Genomic DNA, 18,251 nt, shown 5'->3' with positions numbered 1-18,251 from the left:
GATGCAGATGTACTGTGGATGTGGAACAATGTCTTGCCACCCATAATTGCGGTGTATGGTAATCTGTACCTATTCACACTAGTGGCATTGCCACAGGTGTAATCATGTTTAGTCATCCATCGCTTGACATACCCGTGGTGGCCTGCTTGTGCATCTGGCATGTTGTCATTGATGTGACATGTTCAGGTTGGGATGTTCAGGGCAACAGTGTTTAGCTGTAGTGCATTGTTCACTCACCTCCCAATCCCACCCAGGTGGAGTATGCATCCACCCCCAATCCCACCCAGGTGGAGGATGCCTCCTCCCCAATCCCACCCAGGTGGAGTATGCATACCCCCATCTCACAACCCCACTGCACTGCCATGGGCCAGTCAGGCAACTTACCAAGCAGCCAGGCACACCGTCCAGCATGTCGCTGCATGTAGCAGGGTAGCGTCGTTACGCAGCACCATGGCATCATGTTTAGATCCGGGATATTGGGCGCAACAATGTGTGATGATCTTCTGGAGTCCCATACCATCTGCACATTGATGGAATGGAATTGCTACAGAATGTCAGACACTGTAAAGAAATACTTCCAGGCAGAGGTCACTAAGGTGCATTTGGGTGTAATAAAACCCTCAACAAGCCAATGGTCCAACCCTGAGGTCCTTGTTCCCAAGGGCGAGTCCCAGGCAGGTACCAATGATCGGATGTTCTGTTTGGACTACAGAGGGGTCAATGCAGTCACAAAGAATGATTCTCACACATTGCCCAAGGTTGATGAGCTTGTGGACAAAATAGGTTCTGCCAAGTATGTGTGCACCTTTGACCTCACATCAGCTATAGGCAACCCAAGGAGAAAATGACCTTTCAACCCCTGAGGGACTCTACCAGTTTTGAGTCATGCCTTTTGGATTGAAGTGGGCTCCTGCCACCATCCAAAGGTTAGTCAACCTTGCTCTCTGCAGACTGGAGGCCCTTTTGTGTTGCCTACCTGGACAAAATTGCTGTCTACAGTTCCACTTGGGCATTTGACCCACATGGATAAGGTGTTGCAGGCCATGAAAAGAGCCAACCTCACTATCAAGGCCACAAAGTGCCTGATAACCCACAAGAAGGTCACGTAACTTGGTGATAAGGTAGAAGGGGGTCAAATCCAACCTCTCCCTAGCAAGATACAAGATGTACAGGACTGTGAGATTCCCACTACTCAAACTCCAGAGAGAGATTTTCTGGTCGTCAGTGGGTACTACAGAAACTTCATGGCAGGCTATGGCACAATAGCTGCCCCTCTGACAGCTCTAACCTCACTCAAGCAACCTAAAAAGGCCAATTGGGCTGAAAATTATCAGAGGACCATTGGTGGCTTGAAGGAATGTCTGTGTAAGGCACCTGTGTTGTGTGCTCCTAACTGCAGTAAAGCCTTTATTGTACAAACCGATGCCAGTGACACAGGAATTTGAGCTGTCTTATCCCAGTTGGACGTCAAAGGAGAGGGCATATCATTATCTGCATCAGTAGGCAAATGAAAGGTAGAACACATAGATGGGCCACTGTTGAAAAACAATGCTTTAGTATAGTTTGGAGTCTTAGGCAGTTTAGACCTTGGGCAAAAGTCCAATTTGGACTGCTGGCAGTGTAGCTCTTCATTATGTTCTTGGTAGAAAAAGACCCATGGGATACCATTAGGGCACCCATTGATAGGGGTACAAGCCTGTACCCCTGGTGTATGTTTTTGGGCACATGTGTGTTGACCACAGAGAAGGGTATGGGCAGATGGCAGCTATACACCGAAGTGACAATGGCTCTAGGAATCCTCCATTTTTGGGATACCCAGACCCTGCCATAGGAATCAATAGATTCCTACACAAAGAAAATATGGCCACTGGTGGCCTCTTGGTTTTCCTTTGCCTTACCCACTTGTTTCTTGAAGTCCTGAGAATCCCTGGCTCTATCCCCTTCCCCTGAATGGTTTTTGGGTGGAAGGACCATATTTGGCCATGGGGCTGCTTCCTGCCAGACTGGCTGGAGCCTTCCCAGGGGCTGCTTGTTGTGTGTACACCTTTGGGGTGGAGCCTACCTTAATGGAGTGAGTAGTCAATATGCATTCTGTATGGTGGGTGTCTGGTTTTGGTTGTTTGAAACAATGCCTGAGCTTGCCCTGACTGTAACTGGAATTAATGCAGTGTGGCCCACTGAAAGGCTGGGGAGTATCCCTCAATCCACATCCTGTGTGGTGGGTGTCTGGTTTCTGGTGAATAGGGTATTGCCTGTAAGAATGCACTTGTGTGTGATTGGCAGGCTGAGCCTGGCTCAGTCTGAGTGAATGGGGAGTGCTTTACATAACACAGGGCCTCACACTCACCTCCTTGTTAGAAGCTATAACAAGAAACCTTAAGTCATCTTAAGCTTGCATTCTGGAATCCAGTTGGAGGAAGATGTCTGTCGCTTGATCTATTCATCAAACCCGAAAACTGCCATGCTGATTCAAGGACTGAACCAGAGAGGACCCGAATAGGTGACCTCTTCCCTTAGCAAATAGTTGCAAATGCTGCTCTTCACCTGAAGTTTCCTAGAGGCAAGTCCTGTGTTCCTGCCATCCAAAGAAGGGATATTTGTGGGTCCATAAAATGAGTGCCTCAACATCTCCAAGCCAAGAAGTTTATCTGTATTGCCCAGGATCTGGAGGAGTGTTTGTGAGCGCTGGACGGAAAGCTGCTGAATAGTGCCCAGAAGGGAACCCTGGCATAATGCTGCCTGACACCCAGAGCTGTGAAAGTTCAAAATCATTGAAGAATCCTTCATGGGGCATCCCTGTTATGACATCGGTCCACTTCTCCATGTCACAAAAGGACCAGGGTAGTTGCCTGCAGTGAAGTGTCTGCTGGTGGGTTTCTCTCCACCAAAATCCAAAGAAGTGGTCCAGAGTATCAAGACTTGGTGAGGGTCCGCCATTCAGTCCAGTGGTCATATTCAGGTTGCCAGAAGCCATCCTGAGGTCCGTGTTGCAACTGGGGCACCGAAGAACTAAAAGGCGGTAAACCATGAAATTCCAAAACCAGACACCTATTTCTGGCACTGCACCCATCACCAACGAAAATCTTCCATGTTCACCACATGTCTTATCTTCTTCGGCCAGGTCTTGTCGAGGTCCACAGCAAGTTTCACCTTCGTGGGACATCCACAGCTGGAGTAATCAACCGCAAATGGAGACCACTGCAAAAACCAAAAGTACTGTCTTTCTGACACTGCTCGGTTCTCTTCTTCTTCTCAGCACCAACAGTCCAGCGACTCCGTATTCCAAAGGGGTTCCATCCTCAAAGAGTCCCATTGAGTAAAAGCCAAGGAACTCCACCACTTCACCTGCCAATGCACCCAAGGTACTGGGACGAGGAAGAGCATCTTCCATCCTCAGGATTCATCCAGAGCCCCAGGATTCAACTTGGATCCTGTACTCCTGTGGCTTTCCATGTACTTTGGGGTATTGGGATGTGTATAAATAGAAGCAGAAAATGAATGAACACATTTGGACTGGTCTGTAATATACAAAATACACCTTAACTTTTCCTAACAGGTTGCCCAGGTAGGGGATCTTCACAGAGAATTGCATATCTACTCCAAAGAAAGCATTCAGCCAATATTCCTAATCTAACCTGCCTTCCTACAGTATTCTACGAAGTAACACCTTGCTTAACATTCTCATGTGTCTTGATACCTGTTTGCAGTTGGTGTATTTTTACTGAATCTAAGTATATTGTGGTACCACATAGAGTGTATATTATTGCCAGTAGTGTTGCCTGAGTACAAATTGTGATATTTATCTGCATATCTTTACCTGAACCCTATTTTATATATAAGTACTGTGTTAGCACATAACATAGAGTGTGGAAATTCCTTGGTGGGGGCTTGGGGATTCACTGTACCTAAGAACCAGACTGCATCACCTCCTTTGAGTCTCAGCCTTGGTTGTTCGTCCATTGCTACGATAAGAGAACCCTGGCTGGGGTGCTCTGAGCCTCTACCCCAACTGTATAGGAGGAAGAAATACAGAAGCTCCCTCCAGTCTTTACAAGAAGCACCACTGCAATCAATGATTAACACTGATCCCTTGGCTCAAGAAAAGGGAAACTACCAACAGCCTGATCACTAACAATGACCACAAACCAAAATCAAAACTAAATGCCAGACTGAATGAAAAGTCTTCATCAAAATCCAAAACAAAAAGCGAGTTATGCCATACTTAAGCTTTCCACACAGAGCCATGGCAATCATGACCATATTACTCTGTATGACTAAGCCCCCCACTGAAATTAGCTAACCTGTCCACAAAGAGTGCAAAACACTGCAACTGGACACCACAAAAGATTGCAAAGATAAGAACACTGCCCCCACCATGCATACTGGAATAAGGACATTTCATTGTGATTTGGGGATTGGACTGGCATGGCCGATGGAGGAGGAGGCAATGTGCATTCATAGACAAGTGTCAGATAGCTGGGCAAAAGGACAAGTGAGTCAATATTAGAGAAAGGATGTGATGAGGTGTTCTGGGGTGTTCCCCAGATTAAGCAAGCAGTAAGGTGGTGGTGGATGGAGGCAAATGGGCAGAGGTACTGGGGGTGCTCCCTCGAGAACCAGTAGGGAGACAAGGAGAAGGGTGGGATGATATAGCAACATTTCCAAATGCTTTTGCACACGAGTCCCATTGCTAAAGGAGTTGAGGAATGTATTATTATTATTATTATTATTGTTTGTTTGTTTTATTCACTTATAATGCTCACCAAACCCGAAGAGGAGTACTGCGCAGCAGTACAGAATATGCGAGGCTTGAGGTTACATCGGTACAGATTACATGCAAGTACAAAATATGTACAGGCCATAGACAGTCAGTTACAGATTACAAGCACAGCAAAATATATGCAGGCCATAGAGGGTCAGTTACTAGTTACAAGCAAGACAGACTATATACAGGCACTACAAGCATGTCAGATAACTAGCCAGAAAGGAAAGATGTTCCAATAAGCAGTACGTTGGTCAAGAGTAAGAGCTAGTGAGCAACTAGTCGTCGGCAGACTCCTGCAGATTGATATAGTTGGATCTGAATTTCAAAAAAGTCTGCTCCTCACGTAGAGGGTGTAGCAGTGAATTCCATAATTGGGCCGCTCAGACCAGGAAGCTGCCCCCCCAGCCGTAGCCAGCCTGAATCTTGGTATGATAAGGTTGTTGGCATTGGAGGTTCTTGCCAATCGGGTGTTTCTCTTTAGAAATGTATCCATGAGATAGCTAGGTGCAGCATTGTTCAAAGCTTTGTGAACAAGGGATGCAACTTTTAAATGGATTTTATTTTGGGTAGACAGCCAGTTGTTTTGGTGCCTAATCTTAGATATATATATGATCTTCTGGATATGCCAAGAGGTGCTCTCAAGGCATTATTTTGTAAGATTTGAATTCTTTGGATGATAGATTTGTTAGCACTGATGTATAGGGCATTGCAATAGTCGAGCCTAGACTGAATCAGGGCTCTAACAGTTGTCATCTGAGAGAAAGTGTTTACCTGCTCTAATGAGTTTACAATTGTAAGCTGTGGCTGATGCCATGGATTTCACCTGCTTTTCGAAGCAGAGGGTGGAATCCAGATAAAAGCCAAGTGTCGTCACCTTCTTGGACACCTTGATGATATTACCATCAATCTCAAATGAGGTGTAGTCTTGGCCTAATTTTTTTAAATTAGAGTCCCCAGGATGATAAGCTCTGTTTTATCATCATTCAGGCATAGACCACGGGTTGCTATCCTTGGCTGGATGATGAAATAAACCCTATTTACCAAGGCCAAAACCTCATTGGAATCCATGGAAAGTGGGAGGAGAATCTGGGTATCATCTGCATAATTAGTGTTGGTGATACCAAGAAGATCCTGATCATCAAAGAGTGAAAGAACAAAGAAATATCGAGGCTGAGTACCACAAATGAAATACACCAATCACGGGCTGAAAAGATACAAGTATCTTTTATTACTGTACAGTTTACAAAGCAAAACAGATAGCCATCTGGCCCCAACACCTGACCGTGTGTACCAGCCAACACAGTGAGGAGAGTGAGGTACTGGACATCTAAACACTGGCGTTTTTATATATTTCCTACAATATTTTCCAGTCTCTCTTCACAATAATAATTTGTGTCTAGAGTTTGTGCCTAGTTCATATGACAGATTTTACAATATTATGCAAAGGATTACATGAATTTACATTTCCATGAAAATACAATGATGCTATAGGTTCTCGGATCTGCGGTAAGTCTTGTTTCAAGAATCTCTTACAATGTAGTTCAGTTAAAACATATGATTGTTGTTTACTCTTCATTGTTTCAGTGTTTATACAAGGATGAGGCTTGTGAGCACAGACAACACTCGAATATCAGTTCATATGAAGCACAAGGTATCTTTGCTTTGCTTAAACAGCCGGCTCGCAGACAACCTAAACATTAACAGAACTCAAAGGTTGGTCATCTCGACTTGCAAGACGAAAACACAGACCACCATTTTAGAATATGGAACATAAGTGAAAATCAATATGGCGGACGAATCTTAAAATGGCGGCAAATTAAAAACTCAAAAATTGTAGCTTTTGTAACACGGTTTTCCTTGTAAAACGATTGGGCTCAGGCCAATATTAAATATATGGAGGCACTACATAATTATGGTTTAACAAACCCTCCATTTGGCCTAAGCTAATAGCTTACTAAATATATTCGCTTTACTCGTAACTCCACATTTCAAAGTCCATACATACCAAATCACATTCATCAGATATATCGATCGCCATTAGATCCTTGACAGTAATATCCTCCATTACAAAACTTTAGTCATCTTTTCGGGTGCAAGTATTTTCGGCCCTAATGCACCTACAGTTTGCGCACAACATCCCCCTAACATCGAACATATGGGAGGAAGACATTGGGCCTCATTACACGGTATGCGGTAACCATGGCGCTATTAGCGCCATGGTTGCCGCCGGTGTTTTACTGTGTCTACCTTGGTGGATGGCGGAATTACCGCCCTACTCCAAGGTGAGCGGAGGTGGTAATTCCCCATTCACCAAGGCACTTTGCAATTCCCATTTTTGCCCCCAGAGGGCTCAATGGGAATGGGGAAGGAGCTAATTGCGGTACCGTAATTTGCACCAAGGTCCCTTTGCGGGCCCGTTCCTTAATGCCTGGAAAAACCAGGCGTTAAGGGAGGACCCGCAAAGGGACCTCATAGTAAGGCAGTAAGGGTTTACCGGTACCGGTGCCCTTACCGGTACCGGTAAACCCTCACCGCATTCCGTGTAATGAGGCCCATTGTATGCAACAACAACAAAACAATAGAATAACAAGGACTATCACTAAAACCGAGAAGACTTTCCATCCCCAAGACTGCAAAAGTCCCAAAACCAAGCACTAAGATCCCAATTTCCCTCGGAAACATGTACTTCTGTACTTAGGACATGCAGATTTTGTATTGCCTTAAATATTGTAGGGGAGGAATCAGGTGCGAAAACACAGCAAGCAGATCCCACTAATTTACATACTCCACCACACTCAGCCAGGATGACGTCTAACACCATCCAGTTCTATAGAGCTACTAATCTAATTGCTTTCTGTTCTAATGTCATATTGTAGAGTATGTCAGTGGTCCGGTTGATGGTTTTCTCCAATACTCTTTCCAATCTCTTAATATCCTCGGAATTCATGATCTGTCCCCAAAATGGCACAAAGGATTTTGCCACATCACTCATGACCTGTGAAGGAGTATCACTGTTCTTGCCCCACCTTGGATTAGCTCTAGAGACCTCAGAGGTGTCAGCTATGAATACTCCTGGTAGCAGGATACCTAAATAACAAGTACACTGCCAATCTCTAGGTAACCAAGGATGAGCTTCATTATTGCATATGAAATAAACGGGATCACCTACATACAAAGGTCTGTCCTCACTCGTCAAATTTGCAATATTGGTACAACCCTTAAAAGTACCCATTGAATGAGAACCATTCCTTTGTATGCAGAAGGAAACAGAGTGGGGGCAGTGATTAATAGTGTAAGAAGGAGATGTGGCATCCCGGTTGCCTATGGGAGCCATCTTGAAAGAGATTAACGATTGGAAAGGTCTAGAAAGTCTATCAGAAGGCCTAATAGAAGCAACGTTAAGTTTGCTCCTATTTGCAAAAAGAGAACATCCCAGAGGCATCAGGACTCGACTTTCAAACTTGTTCAAATTAGTCCCATCGAAATTCCCTGAGATGTTATCATTCCAACGACCAAAGAATAGTGCCCTTAGAGAGGCGTAGCATGCAGAAGTTAAAGGCAAAGGATGAATATACCAGCCCAACCCTTTTCCCCGTGTTGTGGCAAATGCGAACATATTGAGCCATTAGTTCTATTCAGAATTGCATGGGTCGCATTCATAATTAACAAAAGTGTATTGTTGTGATAACTCTGTCTGTGTTGGGAAACCCTAGGAGATAGAGTTTGCAGGTGCACGAAAGGAGTAGACGTAGTAGGAACAGTCTCATTGGATATCAAAGTTTCAAGTGGACGTACCCCCTCAATATACCAAAACCCTAGAGCGATGATTACTGATAGACAAATTAACAAAATCAAGAGAAAACAATAAGTCCTCAAGGACCATGAATTTGTATGTCCAATGTCTTTGTTAGCCACACAATCGATCAGTTGCTTCGTACGAGTAGGAGTAGCGACAGGCATTGTTCCTCAGAAGTTTGTTCCATAAGGTTTCTGCGACAGAGTCCTTAATTTTGTTTGTTGGTAATCTCCAGACCACATGAAGTATCTTGATTGAAGATAGATTTGCCGGTCCAAGCCACTTACTTATATGTCAATGAGAGAGTGGCAAAGGACTAGCTCAACAGTCGTTTCCTGTGGGCACAGCCGTGCTGTGCTGTAAGTCTAGTGCTGTGGACGCAGATTGTACCTTAAGACTCCAGGCACAGCGTGATCTGCGAACAGAGTGTTGTTGCTTCCTGATGGAAGTGGTGAAACAGAGGAAAGATTGCTCAAGGGTGCAGAAAGATCTGAAGAAGAATTCAAAGGCAAAGCATCCGTCTCCCCAGGCCACACAGGCTCAGGAAGTATCTCCAAAACACCCTTGATGTCATTCAAGCCAGATTGATCACCAGAAACTGACCAAGTGGTTTCCTTCTTTTCTTCTTTGTCGGGTAGCAAGGGAAAAGGTATTTTTTTGGTGTGTGTCATGTGGATCCAGTGTCTCCGGCATGCTACTCTTACAGCAGTCTGTGGGGCCAACAGGACCTGGAACGGTCCTCTCCAGCACAGTGCAAGATTGGATGCTCTCTCAAACGATTTTGTTAGCACCCAATCCCCAGGTCGAGTTCTATGACCTGGCCCCTTGTATTTAACTGGGAGGGCTTCTCACACCTGTTGGTAAATCAAATAGAAATTTTGAGTTAACTGGTCACAGTATTCAGCAAGAAGCAAATGCTCCACATCTTTCAATGCACTGGGTCTTGGCAGATTCCAAATGTTAGCTGGTCTCCCCATTACTATTTCATATGGGGAGAGACCATTTCTAGTCTGTGGGGTCGTCCGCATGGACAGTAGAACTATAGATAAGGTGTCTGGCCATTTCAAATTACTGCTGGCACAGACTTTCGCAAGCTTGTTCTTCAAGATACCATTATGGCGTTCTACAAGTCCAGCACTCTGAGCATGTCTAGCCGAATGGAACCATTTATCTATCTGTAATACCGCGCATACTTGCAAGATTACAGCAGCGATAAAATGTGGACCATTATCCGACCAGATGACCCTCGGCAACCCAAACCTAGGAAAATGTTCCTTAAGCATGGTTTTCACCGTTGTCATTGCTGTGGCATCTTTCACAGGGAAGGCTTCAACCCACTTGCTAAAGGCACAAATCACTACTAAGACATATTTGTAGTTATAGCAGCGCTCCATCTCGATGAAGTCGAAATGAACCACCTCAAAACGCATAGAGGGGGGACCAAAACTAACCCTCATTGTACTCTTCCCCATATTATGCTGTAAACATACTATACAACTTTGAACAAAACGGTCAGTAGACTTTTAAATGTTTACGTTTACCAGGACAGGTTCTAACAATTTACAAATGTTCCTAGCACATACATGAGTAGGACCATGAGCCATTCTAACCTTGGCGGTGACATATGCATCAGGTAGCAGCCATCTTTTTCTTTTGTTGTCCACCCAACAACCTTCCTCATCCAAACTTGCTAAACCCTCAGCCCAGTGTTCAAGTTCTTTTGGAGTGGCATCAGCTTGAATATTCTTTATAGAGACAATACCTTCATCTACTGTACAGATATTTGTAGTTTCTTTCCTGACATACATTTCTGAGTATAAATCAGTAGCGGTCCGTTTAGCTATCCTGTCAGCAAAAGCGTTTCCTCTCCCTACATCATCTACTACCTTTTGATGTGCAGTGCACTTCATGATTGCTAGTTGAGTAGGAAGCGCAAGTGCTGAAAGTAGCTGAACTATCAAGGTGCCATGTTGGATTTTTGTTCCGTGTGAGGTCAAGAAACCTCGTTCTGCCTGTAGTCTACAGAAGTTGTGAACCACCCCAAAGGCATACTGGCTATCTGTAAATATGTTTTTTCTAAGCCCTTCAAAAAGTTCAGAAGCTTGAGTCAGTGGGATAATTTCTGCGGCCTGCCTAGAGTTATGTGAAATTCTCTTGGTTTCCACAATCATGCTTAGTGTAGTGATGGCATAAGCAGAAGTGGATGTGTCATCTGAAAGTTTGAAGCAGGAGCCATTAAAAAACAGCACCCCTTTTGGATCATTCAGAGGTGTATCATTTAAATGAATCCTGCCTTTGGTTTCTTGCTCTGTGGTATAGAGGCAGTCATGTGACATTTGTCGCTGCAAGCAATATCTTGCGGAAGAGGTAACAATTCAGCTGGATTCAATATACAACACCTCTTAATTTGGATATGCGATGCAAATAGGATTAGTTTGTATCTTGTTAATCGTGCAGAAGTAAGTTGTTGCATTTGCATTCTGTTTAATAGCATGTCTATGGAGTGGGGTACCATTACAGTTAAAGTGTGACCTAAAATCATACCCGTGCTTTGTTTCACAGACGCAGCAGCAGCGACAGCTCTCAGACATCTCGGCAAAGCTGGTGCTGAACACAGTGTGGTCTTGAGCAGATAAAAAGCTTTCTGGTGTTCCAAGTTCCATGGTAGTGGCAAAGAAAAGCCCTTCTTTTTCAATGCCATCATTGATTTGATCACTAGTGAAAAGTTTGGGATCCGCTGTCTACAGTAAAAAAGCCTTTCCTATCAAGGCTCTAACTTCTTTCTGTGTATTTGGGACAGACATGCTAGAAATGCTTTTTATCCATTCAGGTGTCAATCTTATTCAGGCCTTTGACAGTAGATAGCCTAAATAGGCGACCTCCTGTCAACAATACTGAAACTTCTTTAATGAAGCCTTATGCCCATGTTCTGCTAGACGAATAAGCAATAACACAGACCCTCTTTGCAAGCACTTTCTGTGTCTGCAGCTAAGAGAATGTTGTCAACGTACTGCAACAATGTACAGGTGGAAGGTAACTCAAGTGTGTGAAGCTGCTCTTTCAAATGCTCAGACTCTTCGTGTACCCTTGTGGTGCACAGGTAAATGTAAACGAGCGTCCCCCTAGGGTGAACGTGAACAAATATCTACTTTACGTGTATGGGAATGCTAAAGAAGAGATTCTTAAGATCCACCACACTGAAATGAGTAGCAGAAGCTGGGATCATTGTTAATAACATAATTACATCAGGCACAATTGGAAATTATGGAACAGCAACCTTATTGATAGCGCGCAAATCAATAATGAAATGAAAAGGAATCATATCATCCCCTTTCTTATACATTGGTAAAATCAGGCCATTGCACAAACCTCCTGCAATTTCTTCAATCACTCCATGATGTACAAAATCAGAAACTATACTCTTCAACGCTTGCTCACCATCAACTGAAATCTTATGTTGTGGGATATGTGGCAACTTAACTCCTGGTTTCAAAACAATGTTAACAGGCTCAATTTGCAAAACACCAACATCATTGTCGTCAACTGCCATAAACACTTTGCAACTTTACTAAATTCAGGCAGCAAAGATCTACTCAAAAGCTGTGAGATAAAAGATTGCTGGGGTGAAATCGTCAAACGTACTCCATCCGAAGAACAATGCATTACCACATTTAAATCCTTCAACAGATTCAACCCCAACAAATTCTCTCCACAGTTCATTGTCAGAAGAAACAGACAGCAATCGGTAAATGGCCCCAGTGAAATTGGTACTGACAGAGAAACCGAACTAAACACTGGCGTACCAGAAGAGGCTACAGAAACATTATTCTGCCCTGACAGTGGAATGTCTGGAACCCATGAATGATCAATGGAACACTTCTGTGCTCCTGTATCTATCAAAAAAGATGCTTCCTATTCCCCACCATCATTTCAATGTAGGGACCTCTCTGATTAACGGGAATAGATGTCGGTCCCAGACCCTGCTTCGGGCTGTCCTAATGACACAATATATTGTCGAAGACAAGATCTTCAGAAAGATAGGCAGTTGAAGGATTATCAAAACTATTTCTGCTAGCTATACTAGGTTGCTGATTATCTTGCGAGAATGATTGTGGGTTTTGAGTGAACTGGCTTCTAGCAGGACCCACTACCCCAGGGTGGCCTCTAGATCATCTACCCATGACACCATATGTGTTATTTGACCTCTTCTGAAGGATCGGGCATTGTGCTCTCCAATGACCCTATTGTCTGCAATAAGCACATTGGTTCATGTGTACAGGACCCAACTGTGCATTACTTTGTGGAACAAACTGACCTTGAAACTGTGTATTCCCACCTCTAGTCCCTCTAACTATCTGTTGCAATAATAATTTAGTTTTCAGGCCTCCCTTTTTCTTTTCAATCCTCTCTTTTTCATCATTGACCCTATTTTCGTAATATTGAGCCATATACAATACTTCGGACTGAGACTTAGCTTGCAAAGCACTCTCAGAAGTCCTGATTTGTGACTGAATATCAGGCAACAATCCACGCACAAACGTATCCACAAACAATATTTTCCCTGACTCAGTATTTAAATCCTGTCTGTTAAAATCTGAAAATACTTGTTCAAACCGATCAAAGAATTCGGTAGAACCTTCAGATTTTCCTTGGGTACAAGCAGTGAGTTTGTTCCAAACAATCCTTCTCTCGGGAACCACAGTTTTTAATTTCACTACTATTCTGTCTGGCAAAGTCAGTATCACTTGTGGTGGTCTCTCACCAGCTCTTCTTTCTCCATCTATCCTCACCAAGTTAACCCATGTGTCAGCCAATCCTGCTTGATCATCTACAGTCCTAATTTGTTTCCATAAATCAGCAGGTAGGATCAGAGGAAACAACAAATCTACATCACCCAAAGTGAAAACTGATGAATGCAAGACAGATTCTATTTCTTTGTAAAATCCTGTCAGATGTTTCCTAATGTCCGGAATTGACTGTCTGATAGAGTTCACTTCCTGTCTAGAGAACGGGACGTGGACAAATTGTGATACATAGTGAGTTTCAATATCGGTGGCTGCTGCACCTGTTGCGTCATTAGCTGGAATCTCAACTTTAGGAATGAATGTCGGAGGAACCTCCCTCATAGGCAACTGAGTAGTAGGCGTCTCCGAACGATAAGCAATAAAACCAAGTCACTCGCTAAAGTGGTAGAAACAGTATCAGCGTAAAGGCTCTCTTATAAATAATCATCAATTCTGCGGGACAACACAACTTTTTCTTTATACACTCATCCTGCAGATATTCTACCATTACCTGTCATACTTTCCTCTGTATTTCTGGATTATACTGACTATACGTATCATATACTTCTATGTTAGATACCGACACATCCGAAATCCATCTAAGCGCATCCCTTGTGAAAATTCTCGTTTCTTCACTTGTTAACTTACAAGGAGGAAGGAACCGTTCCTGCACATAAAAAGCGTCCAAACTATCACCATCTATTTCATCGTCCTGTAATCATTCTAACTCCCTTCTTAACTCAAAAACCCTCTCGACATGCTCTTTTACTTTCTCTGCATAATCCCTTGAATAGGCTAAAACTTTCAAATCCCTCAACCCTTGTGGGACATCTATGTCCGTCAATTTATTCCACATTACAGCCAAATGTATTCACATCCCCTCAATAAAGACATTCTGTTCGGGAATACTTACTGGAAGTGCAGCTAAGACAGTTGATTTTTCACCTTTCTCTATACATTGTTTAGCCAATGCATACAATTCTCTCTTCTTATCTTTAGAAACTGTACTTAGAGTCACTACTTTTGATTCAGTACCCGCCCCTTCATCATTTACCAGCAGAGCAGAACTGCTTGGGAAAGAGAGAGTAGATAGATCCTGTACAACAGGTAGTGGAGACACTACCACTGGTAACAAAGACGGAATTACTGGAACAGTAACAATCGGTAGAGGTAGAGGTACAGGCAGAGGAACAACAATAAGATGAGGAGCAATAACGCGGTGGAGGAGCAACGGGAAGAACAGGAATTGCTACGGGTGGAGATGCGACAGCGGGAAGAGGTAAGATAACAGGAATAGGTACACAAGGAGGTAGTGCAGTGGCACCAGCCCTATGTTCATTTAAGAGATTATTAATTAGTTCATCTGAGGCATGAAAATCTTAAGATGGGTATATTTTCTGTAAACCAAGTTGAAAAGCCCTATCCATGTTTCTAACAGACTCTGACTGTTTTTGTTGATCATATAATAATTCTTTTTCTTAATTTGACATATGACAACTTGTATGCTTCTCTTTACTCTTAAATTGCTGCATAGCTTCCCTTTTCCAATTCTGAATTACATCAAATGCTGCAGGTCTAGCTTTTTTCTTTAACAATATAGTTTCTAAATACTCTATTTGGGCAATCTCAAAGCTACCATTGACTGGCCACTGAAATTGGGAAGCATGTCTAGTTTGTCTGTGCCAAATATCATTGATAACTATACTACCAGTGCCGTACTTACAGTACATAGTACATGCCGGTGGCCCCTCCTGTGGTGCCGGTTGGCCAAATTCCAAAGACTGTATATCTCTGTGGAATAACGCCCTCAAACAGGCAGACAATTTCCCATGCATGTCAGATTACTGGTCTTACCTGGCGTTGTCTGTGCTTGCGAGTACAGAACTGCAATCAAAGATCAGGATACTTAGGAATCGGGGCACGACTCACCTGATTACAAAGGACTAAGGAGGTTTGATTGGATTACAAAGGACAAAGGACCCTCGCGGTTGGTGATTTTGGCAAATCTGCCCACCTCGATATGTGGACCCTCATCAAGATGCCGTCTCGGACCGCGTGCTCACCGTCCAGGGCTTGGATTGTGCAGTACTGTTGAGGTATCACGTCTTATCCAAAAGGGGCCCCCTTTTTCTCACCCTCCGATCCCAGTCCAATAGCCGCATCTTTCCATCAACGAGGTGGCATCAATCTTGAGGGTCCCTGTTCGGGCGCCACCTGAAAGAACAAAATAATATCGAGGCTGAGTACCACAAATGAAATACACCAATCACAGGCTGAAAAGATACAATTATCTTTTATTACTGTACAGTTTACAAAGCAAAACAGATAGCTCTCTGGCCCCAAGACCAAGCCGTGTGTACCAGCTGACACAGTGAGGACAGTGAGGTACTGGACATCTAAACACTGGCATTTTTATACATTTCCTACAATATTGTCCAGCCTCTCTTCACGTTAATAATTTGTGTCTAGAGTTCGTGCCTAGGTCATATGACAGATTTTACAATATTATGCAAAGGATTACATGAATTTACATTTCCATGTCAAAACAATGATGGTAGAGGTTCTCAGATCTGCGGTAAGCCTTGTTTCAAGAATCTCTTACAATGTAGTTCAGCTAAAACATACGATCATTGTTTACTCTTCATTGTTTCAGTGTTTATACAAGGATGAGGCTTGTGAGCGCAGACAACACTCGAATAGCAGTTCATGTGAAGTACAATGCTTCTTTGCTTTGCTTAAACAGTCGGCTTGCAGACAACCTAAACATTAACAGAACTCAAAGGTCGGTCGGCTCGACTTGCAAGACGAAAACACAGACCAACATTTTAGAATATGGAACACAAGTGAAAATCAAAATGGCGGACAAATCTTAAAATGGCGGCGAAGTAAAAACTCAAAAATCAGAGCTTTTGCAGCGTGGTTTTCTTTGTAACGTGATTGGGCTCAGGCCAATGTTAACTATAAGAAGGCACTATATAATTACGGTTTAACAAGAGAGGCTTAGTAAATATGTTGTATAGGGTTGGGCAGACGCAAGAGCCTTGAGGAACTCCGCACAGGATGGGGATCGGTCAGCCGCTGCCAAAGGGGAGAGCACCCTCATAGTCCTGTTGCTGAGGAAAGACTCAGTCCAGGTTATAGCTTCTTTGAAAAAGTGTGCAGCTGAGTCTAGGTGGCTGCAAAGGACCTTGTTGTCAACAAGGTCGAATGCAGCCGCAAGGTCCAGCAACAAGAGAAGAGCCATTTTATCTTTATCTCGTAGTTCATCTATTTGTGCCTTCAAATCGAAATGTGACTGTCGTGATGGGACCGTAGTTTCGGGTATAAGTGAGTCTAGTGTTTGCTTTTTAAGCAGAGACAGAACCCAGGATTGTTTCAAGTTGGTAGGCACGGTGCCCAACACGAATGAGGCATTGATAAGTTTCGATACAAATGGGGAGAGATCTCTGGCAGCGTCTTTTATAAGCTGGGCAGGGCAGAGGTTGCCCTGGTAGTCGGATGGCTTGAGAGAGAGGATGACTTTCTCTACCTCCAGGATAGAGGTTTTTGAGAACATGAATCGCACAACTGAGTCCTCTTCCTTTGAAGGCGGGTCGGTATTCAGATTATTGGTCTGGGATGGTTGATTGAGAGAGGCTTTTTTCTTAGCTATTTTCTTTTGGAGTATAGTTACTTTATATGATAGTGCTTGTTGTATATCTGAACACCATATTTTATCTTTGGAGCATGTATCCGAAATAGGGATAAGTGACACTAATTCCTTGAGGATGGAGAACAGTTCCCTCATACTCGAGTTAGCATTAGATATACGCTTGTTATATGAGTTTCGCTTGGCCAGGTGGATTTTCTTTTTATAGAGGGATGAGATTTCTGTTAGTTTGTTTTTGTGGTCTTCTGAGAGGATTAGCCTCCATGCGGTTTCGCAACACCTCTTAACTTGTCGTAAATCCTTGGGGATGAAGTTTGGGGGTGAACCATTTATTTAAGTGGGATTTGGGTTTACTCGGTCTGAGTTTTAGAGCGGCAATGTTGTCGAGAGTAGTTAACATGATTTTGTTGTACTCGTCGACAAGCGTTTCCGGGTCTAAGTGATCCGCTAATTGGTTAAGGGTGGGTTGGATTGCGGGAATCACTTTATCCTTAGTGGTACTCGTTTTATTCCTTGTTGGACATGGCGGGGCCATGGTGGTTGCTGGAGAGAGTGGTCTAGAGGTGGACAGTTCAAAGGACACGAGGAAGTGATCTGTCCAAGGTTGTGGGTCGATAGATTTGATGTTAGCGGTGCAGTTGTAGTCTGCTAGCCAATCAAGGATTCTCCCTTTGGTATGAGTGGGTTCGAGAATTTTTTTTGAGTTATGCCCATTTCAAAGAGAATGTTGGCAATTGTGGTGGCGTTTTTGTCTAGGGGGTCCTTGTATCCCAGATTAAAGTCCCCTAGGACAGGTAATTGTGAGGAAATTTTGAGGTTATTGGAAAGAAGGTTGTAGATACCCTCCTCAAATGTTCCTATGGGTGCAGGTGGTCTGTAGATGAGGTGGATAGTCAATGTCTGGGAGTTAACTAGAGGATGTTTGATAGTGAGCGCTTCACATGATTCAGAAAGTATGGTGGGCTTAGTTCTCATACCTAGGCTAGTCTTAGTGTTGATAGCAATGCCACCGCCTTGCATATTAGTTCTGTCCTGTCTCAGTATGGGTGTCCAGTCATTAATTCAAAACAAAATGATTGAATGCAATACATTTGAGTCAAAAGGACCACAAAAAAAGACTGAATATTTTTTTGGGCGGGTTTTGGGGGGTTTTGGTATAGGTAAAATTATTGGTTTTTGGCCACAAAAAAGGGGTTTGGGGGCGCCCCCCAAAAAAGAAAGGGGATTCAGTCTTTTTTTTCGGTCCTTTTGACTCTA

The sequence above is a fragment of the Ambystoma mexicanum genome, chromosome 7q (genome assembly GCF_040938575.1).
Source record: "Ambystoma mexicanum isolate Mex_15411 chromosome 7q, UKY_AmexF1_1, whole genome shotgun sequence".
NCBI lineage: Eukaryota > Metazoa > Chordata > Amphibia > Caudata > Ambystomatidae > Ambystoma > Ambystoma mexicanum.
Note: the sequence above shows the minus strand (reverse complement) of the source record.